The sequence below is a fragment of the Lathamus discolor genome, chromosome 8, assembly GCF_037157495.1.
Source record: "Lathamus discolor isolate bLatDis1 chromosome 8, bLatDis1.hap1, whole genome shotgun sequence".
Lineage (NCBI taxonomy): Eukaryota > Metazoa > Chordata > Aves > Psittaciformes > Psittacidae > Lathamus > Lathamus discolor.
The window spans coordinates 18,444,174-18,457,973 of record NC_088891.1 but is presented as its reverse complement, the minus strand read 5'-3'; the positions used below and the strand labels follow the sequence as shown (position 1 = coordinate 18,457,973).

Below are 13,800 nucleotides of genomic sequence, written 5' to 3'. Positions count from 1 at the left end.
TAACCAAAACAGTCAGTTCTTATCTCACTGTGTACATTATGTTAGCAGTATATTTAGCTTTTTAAAAGTAAGGAGCTGGTTAACAAAGATTAAATATGGTAAATAAACATGTTTAAATCCTTCTACTTATCTACTTTAATTTTAACACTCCCATTCATGACTTTACAGTTGATACAATATACATGGATAGGAAAACCAATTCCTTTCCTAAGTAAACTAACCAGGAACTGTCTCAAAAGAGCAATCACTGGAATTGAACCCCTGCCTGCACAAACTACTACATCTCTACTAAAAGGAATGTTGTGAACTCATTAGCGCTATGATACCTGCTATTAGACCTGTTTTTCTAAGCATAGCCATGTTGGAAGAGCATCTTCTGGCAAGACAGGACTAGCCCCAGTATGAGGTTGAGTCAGTGGGTGATGGCCATCTTGTTTCCCCAAGCACCTCATGGACTTAACAGAGTAACAGTCTGAATGGGGTAGCAGATAGGAATGAGGATTACTGGGGTGGGAGTAGTGTCTTTCAGAGAAGAGGAAGATGAAAATGCATGATCCATTGCAGCAAAACTGTACTGAACATAGTGGCCTAAGAAGAAAGACATCTGCAGAAATGTTAGCGAGACAAAGCCTATGTACTGATTTATCTTATGAGGTCCCCTTTTTAGTCCAGAAGACTGCAAATTTGCAGACTTCTAAACAAAGAAACCCCATGAGTTTGGTTTAATTTACGAGGCTTTTGACCATCATCTATCATTTTTATTTTAAGCTGGGACTACTGAACTTGCAGTATTACACACAAACAAAAATGTTCTTTCACTCCTGCTATGGAGTTATTACGATCCCCATAACAAAAGAAAAAATGGTGCTTGGAATTGCAAGGAGGTTGGGAGTGACTGCACAACTCTGCTAAGCACAGCATTTCCCAGAATGACAGACACCAGTTATAACACTGGGCAGCATTTAGGTGTGAGAAGCTACTAAATAAAAAGGTGTCAGCTTACCAAGGTAAGCCCTTCATTTACCGTGCCGGATGTTTCGTGTTTAGGAGTGAAAACCATCCACACTGTGATATCTTATTCCTTTGCAAGATGATAACAGAGTTTTATTCCTTCTTTCATGTTTAGGTTGTCAACCATTCAGCAAAACTCTTTAAACAGTGTCATTTTGCCCAAATGACACTTTTTTTGCATGTTTCTTCATTTTAGTTGCCATGCCCACAGCAAATGTGGTAGCCTTTACATTTTCTACCTCTGGTTGCCAAGATAAATACTTAAGTAAGGATGATTCAATCTGTTAGGCAGTCATGATGCAAAGCAGTTATCACATGTGTGAGGATGCACAAACACAGTTTAGAAAAGGGGTATCTGTAATGCAGCCTCTTTGCCTACGGAAAAATAGTTTAAAAGGCACTATCTCAAAGGCAGCACTACAGAGGCAGTTTTACATGGCTTGCAGTGAGGCCTGCATGTTGAATGCAGAGGAAAACTGGAGTAGAAGCTCTGGGTATAGTTTTCCTTTTCAGATTGCTTTTTCAGTAAGATTTCTTGAGTACAAATCACTTCATTTGGAACTGGAGCCCCATCTCTTGCTCCCATCCTTCCTCAGAGCAGAGTGATTTAGATGATAACTAACATTAATCCCACAAGCATGCTCATTCTGGGTGCAATCAGTGCTGAACAGGAGCCTGTGAATTAGCATTATAAATTAGAAATTTCTATTTAATGTACTGCATAATCATCTCTACTACAACAGAGATATTTTACACAACGTCCTCTTGTGGGCTGTTTGTAGTCATCCATATAGGCTCTATCTAAGAGTGTGAGGGTTAAAATTTGGCCCTCAATTGGTATTTTGCATATATACTAACAATTTACAGTGGGGAAGTTTGCCTGGAGGGTTCTTTAGTTCTGCTGTATTTCTCAAAAATAAAATCTGTAGTCTTACATACCTGAAAACATTAACTTACCTCCCTTGTGTATGTATTATGATATGGTCTAATAATGCAGTAGCAAAATCTTTCATGTGATTTTGGCTTCCTTCAAAATCACTAGATGAACATCGCCCAATGTATCAAGTGAAGCAGATTATTGCCTTAGGTGACTTCCTCATTTGCTGTACAAATTGGAAAGCATGGAATAAAGAAGGGAGGATGCCATAGGAGTGGAATGAACGCTACCCTGAAGAACTAGAATCTAATTCAGTCTTTGGCAGACACTATTTGCATGCTACCTGGCAAGTTATTTAAACCATTTCTTTTAGTAAGAAGACCTATTTGCTTAAGTTAGAAGTCTAACCTTATTCTCAACTACAGCTGTGGAAAAGAGGCCAGCTCTGCTCAGAACACAGGCACTGGAGTCTTCCTATCCTTATGGCTAAAAATTCATCCTCAATTTCTAGATTAAATAGAAACACAGAACCACAGAATGGTTAGGGTTGGAAAAAACCTTAAGATCATCTATTTCCAATCCCCCTGCATAAAGACATGCATAAAGATAGAAAGAATATCTCCTCCCACAGCACATTTCTTCTTTACTAAGTGGTAAACTCAGAATGTGTGGAATGAGATTGGCAGATGAACTGAACACTCAGAAAGGATAATAGCAAGCTTTTTGCTCTGAACACAAAAAGCAGTAAACACTCTGAAAATACTACATGCCAACCCAGATGTAGTAGAAAGCTGACAGACTGGGCTTTCACCTCTTATCTTCCAAAGGTGTAAAAGTGAAACATTCAGATCTGTTGATAGTAGCAATGGAGACTACACAGAAACCCACCATATGGAAATGAATTCTCTATTCAGTGCAGATGCAACTCTGAGGCAGACAACTGGCATGGAAAATATCAACAGAAAGCATCATAATACAGTTAAGTTTTAATACAGGGTCTTGGCATAATAACACTTTAACTAGAGGCTGGCCTAGCAGCCCTGTGGGTTATATGCCATCTCTGCAGCAGACAGAAGCTTAGCTGCATGTCTGAAAGCTCGCTACAGCACATGAAATACCACAAGCCCATTTCCGGCAGCATGTTGTCTCATTAACAAATCCATTTCCATTTCCTGCATGTCCCCTGAAAATGAAGGTCGTGCAGTTTCTGCGTTTGATCATTAACAGCACAAGCAGCTCCGTTACAAGGCTCAAGATTCTTCTCTAAAAGGCAAGATGCCCAAGATGAAAGGCAGAAGTTTAAAACTAGGCAAATGCCCAAAGCAAGCATCTTTGACAGTATTTTGAATATAAGATTAAAGTGTGCAAATAAGCATGACTCTTCAAAGCATGTCCACAACACTTCTGCACACATACCTTGAGGGGGCGGTGTGACACCAGGTATTGTGCAAAGGAGCCAGGTCATGCCAAAGGGCAGAATGCTCTCCATTCCCCCCTGCTTACACCATCACTAAGAAATTACCTGAACTTCTACTTCCACAGGATTAATGGTTCTCCCCAGTGCTAAGGAGGGATCCCTCATTTCTTAATGGGCTTCTTGTGGGGAATAACACTGACTATAGCAGTACAATTGTATTGGGCTGATAACACGTACCATCAGAAGATTGCTTTTACATATGATCTTCCAGTGATGCGATTTCTGAGAGCCTGTGCTAATTTTACATCACTTTTCCAAGGATTTCAGAAGCATCCTATAGAACAAAGGCAATGCTTTGATGCAAGCTTTGCCTTGTCTGCACTATCACAGCTTGGTCACAATGCAAGGTATAAATAAGGGTGAATGTGATTATTCTGTAGTTTTTGGTTGTGGGGGTTTTTTTAGCAAACCAAGTGAGATATGAAAAATAAACGATACAAACTGAATGGTTTTAAAAATTTTCCACATTGTTTTCTTAAGGTGTTATTTGTACAGACAAAAGATTATTTTTAATTCATACTTTCAACAAATGCCTCAAAGTTCTCACGTCTGGCAGCTTTCACACCAGACTTATCAATTGTTACACTGTCAACTGGAGTCTGTTCAATAATGCAAGTGCAGCAGGGTGACATCCAGCAGTATTATTTCATGTCACAGCGCTTGGCTTTGGCTGTATTCAGGTATGTAAATTTATACTATTTCCAAATGCACTCTTGAGAATATAATAATGATTCTGTACTTGTGTTTAAGCTACTTTTAAGATCAGCAGGCTTTATCTTATCCTATCTTATTCAAAATAGAACATCTTATAGCCAACACTACTAATTTCTCTTCATCACAGCTGAACAAGGCTTATTCACTAATTTTTGGCAAACAAAAGAACTATATTAAAAAATAAAATAAAATTAGGCAGCTCAGTTTAGATACTGTCTCAGAGCACAAAGAACTCCCAAGCCTCCTGTTTAAAGAAGGCTTCGTACTACCTATTGCCTGGAATATGCGATAGCTGGGACCAGCCTATCCGCCTACCCACTTCATCAAGGAAAGGAAAATTGTTCCAAAGCACTTGAGTAATTACAGATCTTAAAACTCACTTTTTCTTAACATCACGTGGGGCAAAACCACAGACATTTCTAAGCCACAAACACTGCATGTTTAAATGACATGCAGGGTTTCTATTTCCCTGCTATGATTAGCTTGGAAACAAATTTAAGGAAAATAGACAATAATCTAGTCACAAAAATTAAAAGAATTACTCTTCTAACAGTCTGGGAGGGCTGGGAAGAGAATGAGATGGCACAGAATTTTATTATTTCACATAAAACTCAGGAATCAGAATGTGAAATCAATTTGGCTGTAAAAAGAACATGTAAAGAAAATATTGCAAAGTAAGTGTTTAAATCCATTTCTAAAGTCCCATTCCAAACAGTTAAAAATAGTATGATGGGAAAGTCCCAGGACAAACTGGGTGAATTAATATGACTTTTTTCACCTCTAACATCTGTTATTATACCTATATGTATATACCTATTATATCTGTAGAATATTACTACAGTGAAAGTATCATATGTATCTGTCCACTGTACACAAACAGTATCACTCTTCCCTTTACATTAAACAAGACTGTTGATAGTCAAAATACTCTACGCTGGTTTTGATTCTTTATTTGCTGTAAGCTGCAAAGGCATCCCACCTGACTCTCTGTGGCACGTATTTGCTTCTAGTTTTGTACAAAGAATTCTGTACTGTACTACGTACATACTGGATCTTGGTTCTACTTTACTGACCACAAAGTACAGCAAATATTAACCCAAAAGCTGCTAATGTCCAGCATATTTTGATTCTGAAGTGTTCTGACTCCAAAGCAAAGCATCCTGGGGAAAAACTTGCCATTGTACACAAAGACAGTATACATACTACAGTGATATATGAGTTGAAGGAGACCAGTGTTGGTTCACAAATGGCTGCATTTTATCCTGTTTGGAGATCAGTTCATTATCAGGGAAACAGGAATTTTCTTGCCATGTCACTAGATTACAATATTTGTTATTATGTTATTCTTCAGGCTCTGTTATTCACAATGTTGAGTAGAATTGTGGGAAAGGAGACCATTGGTTCAGATTTCCTTTCCTCACTTGCTTTGTTTAACATCTGCTAATTCAAGGACTCAACAAGGCTGCCTAAGATTTTTCAGCTCTGGCTGGAATTTGAAGCTGAGATGGTAAAATACGGAGAGCTTGTTCTGAAATAGGAAGCCACCTGGACACCCTGTGAGCACTACTACTTCTTTCAAAGCAGTCTTGCTAAACTGCAAACACCAAATGATTTACTCATTATAGCAAAAGACAAATGTGCCATAATCAAAGAGCTTCTATGAACTGCTGACACAGGTAGCCCCGAATTTTGAAGGTCAGAGACGTAGCTCAGTTTTCTGTGATGTTGATTTGCTTCACAGTAGAGGTCAACACTCAGTATATTTTTACTCATTAAAACACATGGCATTCTGTAGATGGGGAGGATCAAGAAGTTAAATATGGAGCATGGTACAATTTACATTCAAGCAAACTACCTGAAGATCTTTTATAGAATTTCAAATCTGCAATGCCTGTTACTTCTTTCACTCAGAGCCTCACACATTTAGACTCAATATAACCAATGCAGGTATGTAAAAACATCTACAGGGCTACATTACTATTTCTCTACCTGCTGGCTCTAGAGTTTACCCAGGCTGGTTTCTGTAATGCCTGTGTAGCATTTATGGAATTTATAGGGCACCATGAAAAATGATTTATTGGCATTCCCACAGGAAGTGCTTAGTAACTCATCCATTCTCATATAATGCAACCATCCCCAATTCACTGTGTACCATGTTAACAGGCATTTCTCTATGTTCTGAGATCTGTGTGTCTAAAAGAATCTAAGATGACACATAACTGCAGTAAACCCTTTCATTTCTAAGATTCCCTTGTGTTAAAAGGGGTCTCTAACAGCAGGGACCAGAATAAATATTCCAGTCAGCAAATGAGTAAGCTTGGTAAGACTTGCTGCATTTTGTGGTCTTTCCTTGCCCCATCACTAGTCACTTAAAGATAGTTAATCAGCAGCTGCATAACTACATTCTGATGTCTTCACTGATTCACAAATCCCTATCAACACCATTCCATGTTTCATTTGAACCATGGTTCAAACATATAAGCAATATAAAATAAACTAACTAACAGGATAACTGATCACCATCTACCCCTATTGCACATTAGCACAGTTTTGTAAAGTAGCAAACAGCTGGAAAAAATGATACAGAGATCTCATCATAGTGATCCTCTCATTAAATTATTATTGTTTCAGTAGAAGTTCACTTTGAATGTTCCATCATGTCCTAAAAATGTGAGACAAACTTCACTGCTGTATTGTCTCTATCCTAAGCATGGTATTTGAAGTAGGTAGAGACTGCCAGGCCTGCATTTAGAGCATAATGAGAATTTACTTTCGTAAACATGACTTGAGCACCCAAGCCCAAGAAATTGTTAAACTTGTGTGGTGTATAGTAGTTGAGTAGTTTAAAAACACAAAAAGAGCTTTTAATTCAGGACACCCAGCTCTCCTTTGTCTCACTTAATGCCACTTCATGCAAGTCCAAGGGAAAATTGCAGGCTCAACATCTTTCAGGTATGTAAGGGACAAAACTCTGAAGTACAGGTTAACCAAGACATGCTTGCCAACCATAGGATAATTTTCTTTTGATGTAAGAGCTGTAGTAGATCAAAAGGCTGATCTAAATAGCAATATATACCTATGTACAAGAAAATTAAGAACTATCACTACCTACAGAGTTTATTTCTTCCTGCAACTATGTGCACTGAGTGCTTTTTCTATGTGTTGCTGGCACATGCTGCTTATATTGTTTAGAAAGTATTTTGTTCTCAGAGAGACTGACAAACATTTCAGGGTTATAGCAGTCTGAGGTTCTATTGACATAGCTTGTTGCAAGTCATCAGGGATTGTGTAGATGCATCACTAAGGGCTGAAATGAAGGGCTTAAATTATAAGTGAAATTAAAGATCCATTTGACTTACCATCATCTGGACAGATCTATGCAGCTAATGTGGAAAAACTTTTCATGTGTTGCCTGTCAGTGAAGAAGTCATTCCCATTCCCAGCAGCACCTCTGGAAGCAAATGGTTTGCAGCAGTTCAGGGCTCTGTAATGAAAGAATATTCTTCAGGAATGCTCACAATTTACAGTGCTGTGTGATGCTGGTCCCCTTTTACCCTCATCATTTGCTATTATAACGTGTTTATTGCTCTATATGAAACATCATGTTGCAGCTCTGGACACAAGACTGCTGCAGTGAACAGGCTGGTGGGAGAACTCCCACAGCTCCATGTCCCAGGGGCTGCATGAAAAATCCCCTTGTGGGGAGGTTCCAAACCAGCAGCTGCACCACTGGAGCACTGCCTTCCCAAAGGAGCACAGGCCACAAGATGTGGACTCCCTGCATTCCTGGATGACAGCTAAGATTTTTTTCAGATTTTCACAAGATATTTTTAAAATATAAGCAGAAAACATTTCATTTCATACACACCATTTTTTCATGCCTTCATACGAAGAATTAGCCCACATTTCCCTCACCCTCTTCCCCCAGCCCTAATTCCCTGGCTTTTACAGTCACTATTAAGAGATTTACATTTCTGGAAAACTACAACACTGACTTCTTTCACATTGGCTTTTAAAACCAACATCTGACTGGCAAAGTGTTTACCAGCAAGACAAACCAAGCAAGCTTTTTTATGCCTCCAAAGCTAATAAAATACTGCTTGGAGCACAGCTTGACTTGCGTTTCTGCAGAGCAGAGCTCATTCTGCAAGGCCAACATGAGGAGACAGCTATTTTAATCATCCCCTAGTTGGTTAAGCATAGGTTCTCCTGTTGATTTAGAACAGTCTTAACTCAGAACACTAAGCCATAAATACATCTGGAGCTGAGGCTGAAGAAGAGTTAACTCATCTCTCTAGTTTTATTTTAAAATATACCTTTAGATCTCCTGATGTGTAGCAGACATTAGTGAGTCACTCCAGACAGCTTAAAGATATTTTGGAAAAGAGCTGTAAAGTGAGATTTTGGCTTTGTTTTTTTTTTGTTTTTTTTTTTTTTTTTTTTTTTTTGTTCCATCATAAACAGCCTTGGCTTTGCTATTTGGTTTTGTTTTGTAACAGAAGGAGAATTACAGTTGCATAGAAGTTTACCAGCACATAACATTTCTCAGACACATACACACGAAAGGACTTCTGGTCCTTTCTAGCCAGTCATCCTGTGCTGATGAAACAAGTAAGGTGGTGACAAGGGGCCTTTGCGTTCATCCTCTGTGCAGCTGCATCAACTGCACCAGTGGAAGGAGAATACTACGCAGTGATGCTGTGTTTTCAAACCTCCTTGGTTCATACTGCTTTATGGGGCTGGCTGGCTGCTATGTGGAAAGTTTGCAGCATCTACAGGTATTTACAAAGGTGGAGAGACAGAAATTAAGCAGAAGTTAGTCAGTCACAAAGACAATAACTGAAATCCAGCACAGGGACTTCTGGTACCCTGTCCAGATCACTCCCTTCTACCCTATCAGCTTCAACAGTTCTAGACAAGGCCAGAACTGATGTATCTGAATGCCTTTCTTCCCTATAGCAAGACTTTTGCCTGGTTACGTTTCCAGTATCCCACATTTAAGCTCTTGAGCCAACAACCATGACTGTGTGTGGTGAATAAAGCAGAACAGAGGCCAGCAACAAAAATGATCCTGTTATTCTGAGGAGTATTTCTGTCAGGATCCAGGAGTGCAAGGCAATGAGGAGAAAGCTGTGTTCCATCTTTAGCAGAATGCTTCACTTTGCTGTACTCTGCTTCTTGACTTGTTTGCTTGAGCCTTTTTTTAACCCCACTTTTGGGCTTTCCAGTGTGTGCAGACAGGACAAATATAGTGACTCACAAGTGTATACCTATTATTTAGTTGTTATATAAAGCTCACCTGAGAGCACCATGAATTCACAGTTTAGGTCTGCTGGAAACCTTGGCTGGAACTTTGTTATGGTCTGTGGCCACCTTACAGGGATCCTTTCTCATCAGCCCCCACAAGTATACCCTCAACATGTTTTTAAATGAGTAAAGAGAAACCATGTTAGTCACAGCAGTGACCACAGAAAAAGTTTTGCCTTTGGAATTCTTTTATTATTTCATGCAGCTTCACTAGGTAACCTTTTATAACTCAGGATACCATTTGTGCTTTTCATGTGGTGGCAGGGGTCACCATCCTGGCAGGTGACACGGAAATTTGCTGGAGCCTATTTTAGATACCAATTCTTGTTGCACATCATTCATACAGTTGCCACTTCTCTTCCACTCCCCCACTCAATGACTTAGGTCCTCAGTGCCACTCTAATGGTGCGGAAAGACCTGAATCCCTGATACAGTGGAACCTAAGACAGGCTGAGAAATCAAAGATTGTAATGAAAGATGGTGAGGGATCTTTCTTTAGAGGAGTAATGCTATTGTTCAGATAAATGCAACAGATAAAGACAGCTAGCATTTAAAGCTTCACCTCTACTTGCCTTACAAGCCCCATTTTAATATGCTTCAGAACACAAGCAAAGAAAAATGCTCTCAACTTTATACCCCATCATTATTCCTCAGCCAGTACCACTATACAGCATCTCAGAAGAGGCAGTGCTCTGAGCCAAAGACCAAAACAAGATGCCTCTGCTTTACAGATGACCTGCATTTGGTTTAAGATGACCAGTTCCGCCTTAGTGTTCCCCATCTACATCTAGGCTTTCAGCAAATCTCTCATCTTCCTGTTTTCTTTGCCAAACCCTAAAAAGGCAACACTGCAGGATATAGCAGAATATTAAAACACAGATTTCAATAGTAATGACTCAAGCTTAATGGCCTGTCTGCAGAGCTCATATTCCTCCTGCCAGCTATCTCTACCCCTGCAGTTCACAGTTCCTAGAAGGCTGGATGGGTTTAGGAATTGATAGTGTATTCAAAAAGGAATACTTTGACTACAGAAGTCTAGAGAGGCTATTATAATTATTCCCTGTTTTCAAGCAAAACCTAATCCCCAATATTGTTTATTGAAAACAGCCAGCGGTTTTCCACAATTTTTGGGAAAATTTCCACAGCCCCACTGCAGAATGCTGCTGTCCTAGTGAATGGCATACATAGGACCAGCGTCAGGCACTGCCCTGAGTGGGCTCCACTCACATAGGAGGTTATTCTCATATCTTAAAAGTTACATAGCATAAACCATGCCCTTGCAGAGCACACAGCAACCATGGCCAGTCCCTACACCCACAGCTGATTATAAAGCAGCATCATTCCTGCTTTATAACGTAACTTATAATGTATAACCCCTACTTCATCCCTCTTAAGAAGCTCTCTTAAGTCATGTTATCTATTAGCATCAAAAAGGTTAATGTTAAGCTTTGTATATACCCAGATTGTTATTCATCACATATATTTCCCACATGCAACCAAGTAGATACTTGACAGATCTTTTTCTCAGAAAGTGAACAAAATGTCTTGGAATAAAGTGGCAATATATTTGGACTTCTGACTTGTATGCCATGATTAGAAATATTTCTAACTGGTTATATTTACAGCCACTGTAAATACAGCATTCACTCTACTGCCTTCATTAACCTATTCTAAGCATTACAGTTTAGTCTCCTATTTAAACACAAGCTGAGTTTTCCCAGCAGTTGGGACCCGAGCCCAAGCTGCTTTGCAGTCATGTTTCACTGTAAGAGGTTAAATTCCATGCAGCAATTCAAGAGAAATGAATCCTTCTGGAAATGTACTCTGAACAAACCATGTGTGCACTCAAAAGGAGCTTTACATCTGTGTCAATATGATCTGTTTGAGTCAGATAAATTCAGTAAGGCTGCTGACTTCAGGGAAGACAGGCTCTAAATCTGAATGCTACTTTGAACAGAAAGAAAGGTTGCAGAAATGGATGTGAATTTGTGCAGGTGGCCACACACAGTAATGCCTGGTCTCCTCCCAGAGGAAATCCTAGAATGCTGCTCTGCTCAGTCGGCCAGTTCCCAGCCCATTTAGCATATACTTCAGAGCATGTAAGAACCCTTGAACTGGACTTCACTGGGGCTATTCAGAATAGCCCTGCAGCAGAAATTTCTTCTACAAGGGCATAATATTTTTGGGAGTATTTATAATTTCTTAAAACCTGGAATTGCTGGAAGTATCAGCTTCATTTCCTTTTTCCAAAATTCCTGAGCCCACTGCTGTGGAATGTGTCTGTTTGACAAAGGCAGTTTTATTTAGTAAGTAAATATAAAAATGCGCATGTCAGAAGTATTCCTGGCAGCTGGAATCTCAACTGCAGAGCTCATTTAACTTTTTCTATACAGTTTGGAAAAATTGCAGCCGTTAATAGCTATGCTGATATAGGGGTTATCATCCCCTAGGTCAGCAGGGTAAGCAAATCCATAAGGCCCACAAGGTCCGCAGCAGCTGGAATTCTCTTTTCAAGTAGCTATGTGCTCTATTTAGCATAGTTAAGCCTGAGCACTGCAGAAAGCAGCAGTGATCATCTTGGCTAGTGGTCATAGCAGCCCCAGTGTACTACATTCAAGAGAGCTTACATATCTCCTGAACAAAAGCACATGTTTAGGTGTACCATGGAAAAGAACAATGAGTAAATTTTCAAACTAAATCAGTATTTTGCTGACCTAAGTTACTCAGGAAGGTGGTCTGCAGCGAGATCACTTCATATGCCCTGAAAAGAAACACAGAGCTCTTGAACAGAGAGGGTTGTCTTGTCATAGAGGGTTGTCTTGGTTACGGACGTGGTTATAGCACTGCCCGGGTCTAATCATAAATGTCTCCATGAAAGTGTGTCATTCTCTAATTTTCCTTACCTAATGGCCATTTATCCTATCATTGTCTAATTTCCAAGGCACTATGCCGGGAAGCAACGTCCCACCTGTTTTTCTGTTTCAATTCTACACTGAGACTGGGAGGAAAAACTGGTACAGAGTAACTTGACTGAAAATAACTGCGCTGGTAGCAGTGCACCTTCTGCCCTTTGAAGTGTACCTTAATAGAGGGAATTATCTGTTTTTAAAGCAGTTCTGTTTGTACACTGTGAGGCTGAGGTAGTGTTTACTACTTTGTCTCTGCCATGTTGAGGTGCCTCAGAAGCCTAAGTTTCAGTGTAATCTAGAGAAAATAGGCCTGTACTGCAAACTCCAGGTTAGCTGCATTGCAGTTGGATGGGGATAATATTTTGGTACCATTGCTACAGGGAACTCTTGTAGCATAAACCAGCCAAGCTCCACCACCATCTCAACTGAGAACAGCAAAACTGAAAGCTTTGCAATCAACTGCTCTAGAGAAAACAAGGTAAAAAAAAAAACAAGGAATAGAAACAATGGAGCCATTAAGCAAATCTATAAGCACGCCAGACAGCACCCTGCACTTGCTCTTGCTTTTATAAAGGATTCCTGATCCTTAATTGAATCAGGTGGCAAGTGCTGCCTGATAACTGGGTCAGGGCCTCAAACTCTGGGGACTCTTATTTTTCCCCAACATTGGGACATTAGGCAATCTATTATTCATCCCTTACATTCCTTTGCCCCAGCTTTAAAATGTTAAATCACAACTAGGAAGAAACAGCACATGGAATAATCTTATACTACAGTCCAATTGCACTTCTGCACTTCCATTCAACAGGGAATCTCAAGGCAACATGGAGGCCCTCTGAAGCCTGTGGTCCTGCTGGGCAGTTGTGTTTTGTTTTTTGCTCCATTATCCACATGATCTGTTCTTAGTTCTACTTACTTCATACAACATTATAAACATGTATTTTAACGTGGCTAACACCCACATTCAGGAAAGACATTTTTGAGCATAATGAGTTGCCTTAAACTTGTCCCATGCACTTTTCAAGGGGACTATCACATTAGTCTGTATGCTCCTACTGCCTTATGACTACTACTAACTGTATGTTATGAGACAGTGCAAGCTAACGACTGATAAATCCCACACCACAAAATTTCAACCTGACCTTTCATACTGGGGATCCAAATCTACTGCTTGTCATGAACACTATGAAAGCCCTGCTTTGTCTCTGCCTTGGAGTGATGCTGAGATGAAACTCAACTGGTAGCAACCTAGAATTTCTTGAAGATGGAATAAAATGGCAAGCCCTGTGTGGTGTGTGCAGAATACAGGCAGGTAACTGTGTCAGGGAGCTGGACTTTTTCTGAGGCTTGCGTTTTGCAAGCAAACAGCTTTCTATCCAGCCAGCCTTGAAAGCACAAGCACTGTCTGGAATTCCTCCTGAGGACGTGAAGCCAAACTATAGCAGAAACTGGGGAAGGAGAGGTGTAGCTTGTGAAAATGCCAAAAAGAGCTGAGGGAGATTCTA

General features: G+C 39.9%; 1 protein-coding gene across 1 annotated transcript in view; it reads right to left on the bottom strand.

Moving 5' to 3' along the window:
* The window catches only part of USP3 (ubiquitin specific peptidase 3), a 93,124-nt gene that overhangs the window by 45,312 nt on the left and 34,012 nt on the right, over positions 1-13,800 (bottom strand). The window contains exon 6 of the mRNA XM_065688045.1: positions 7,439-7,563. The gene's annotated coding sequence lies outside the window, so the exon portion shown is untranslated. The remainder of the gene's footprint in view (positions 1-7,438; positions 7,564-13,800) is intronic.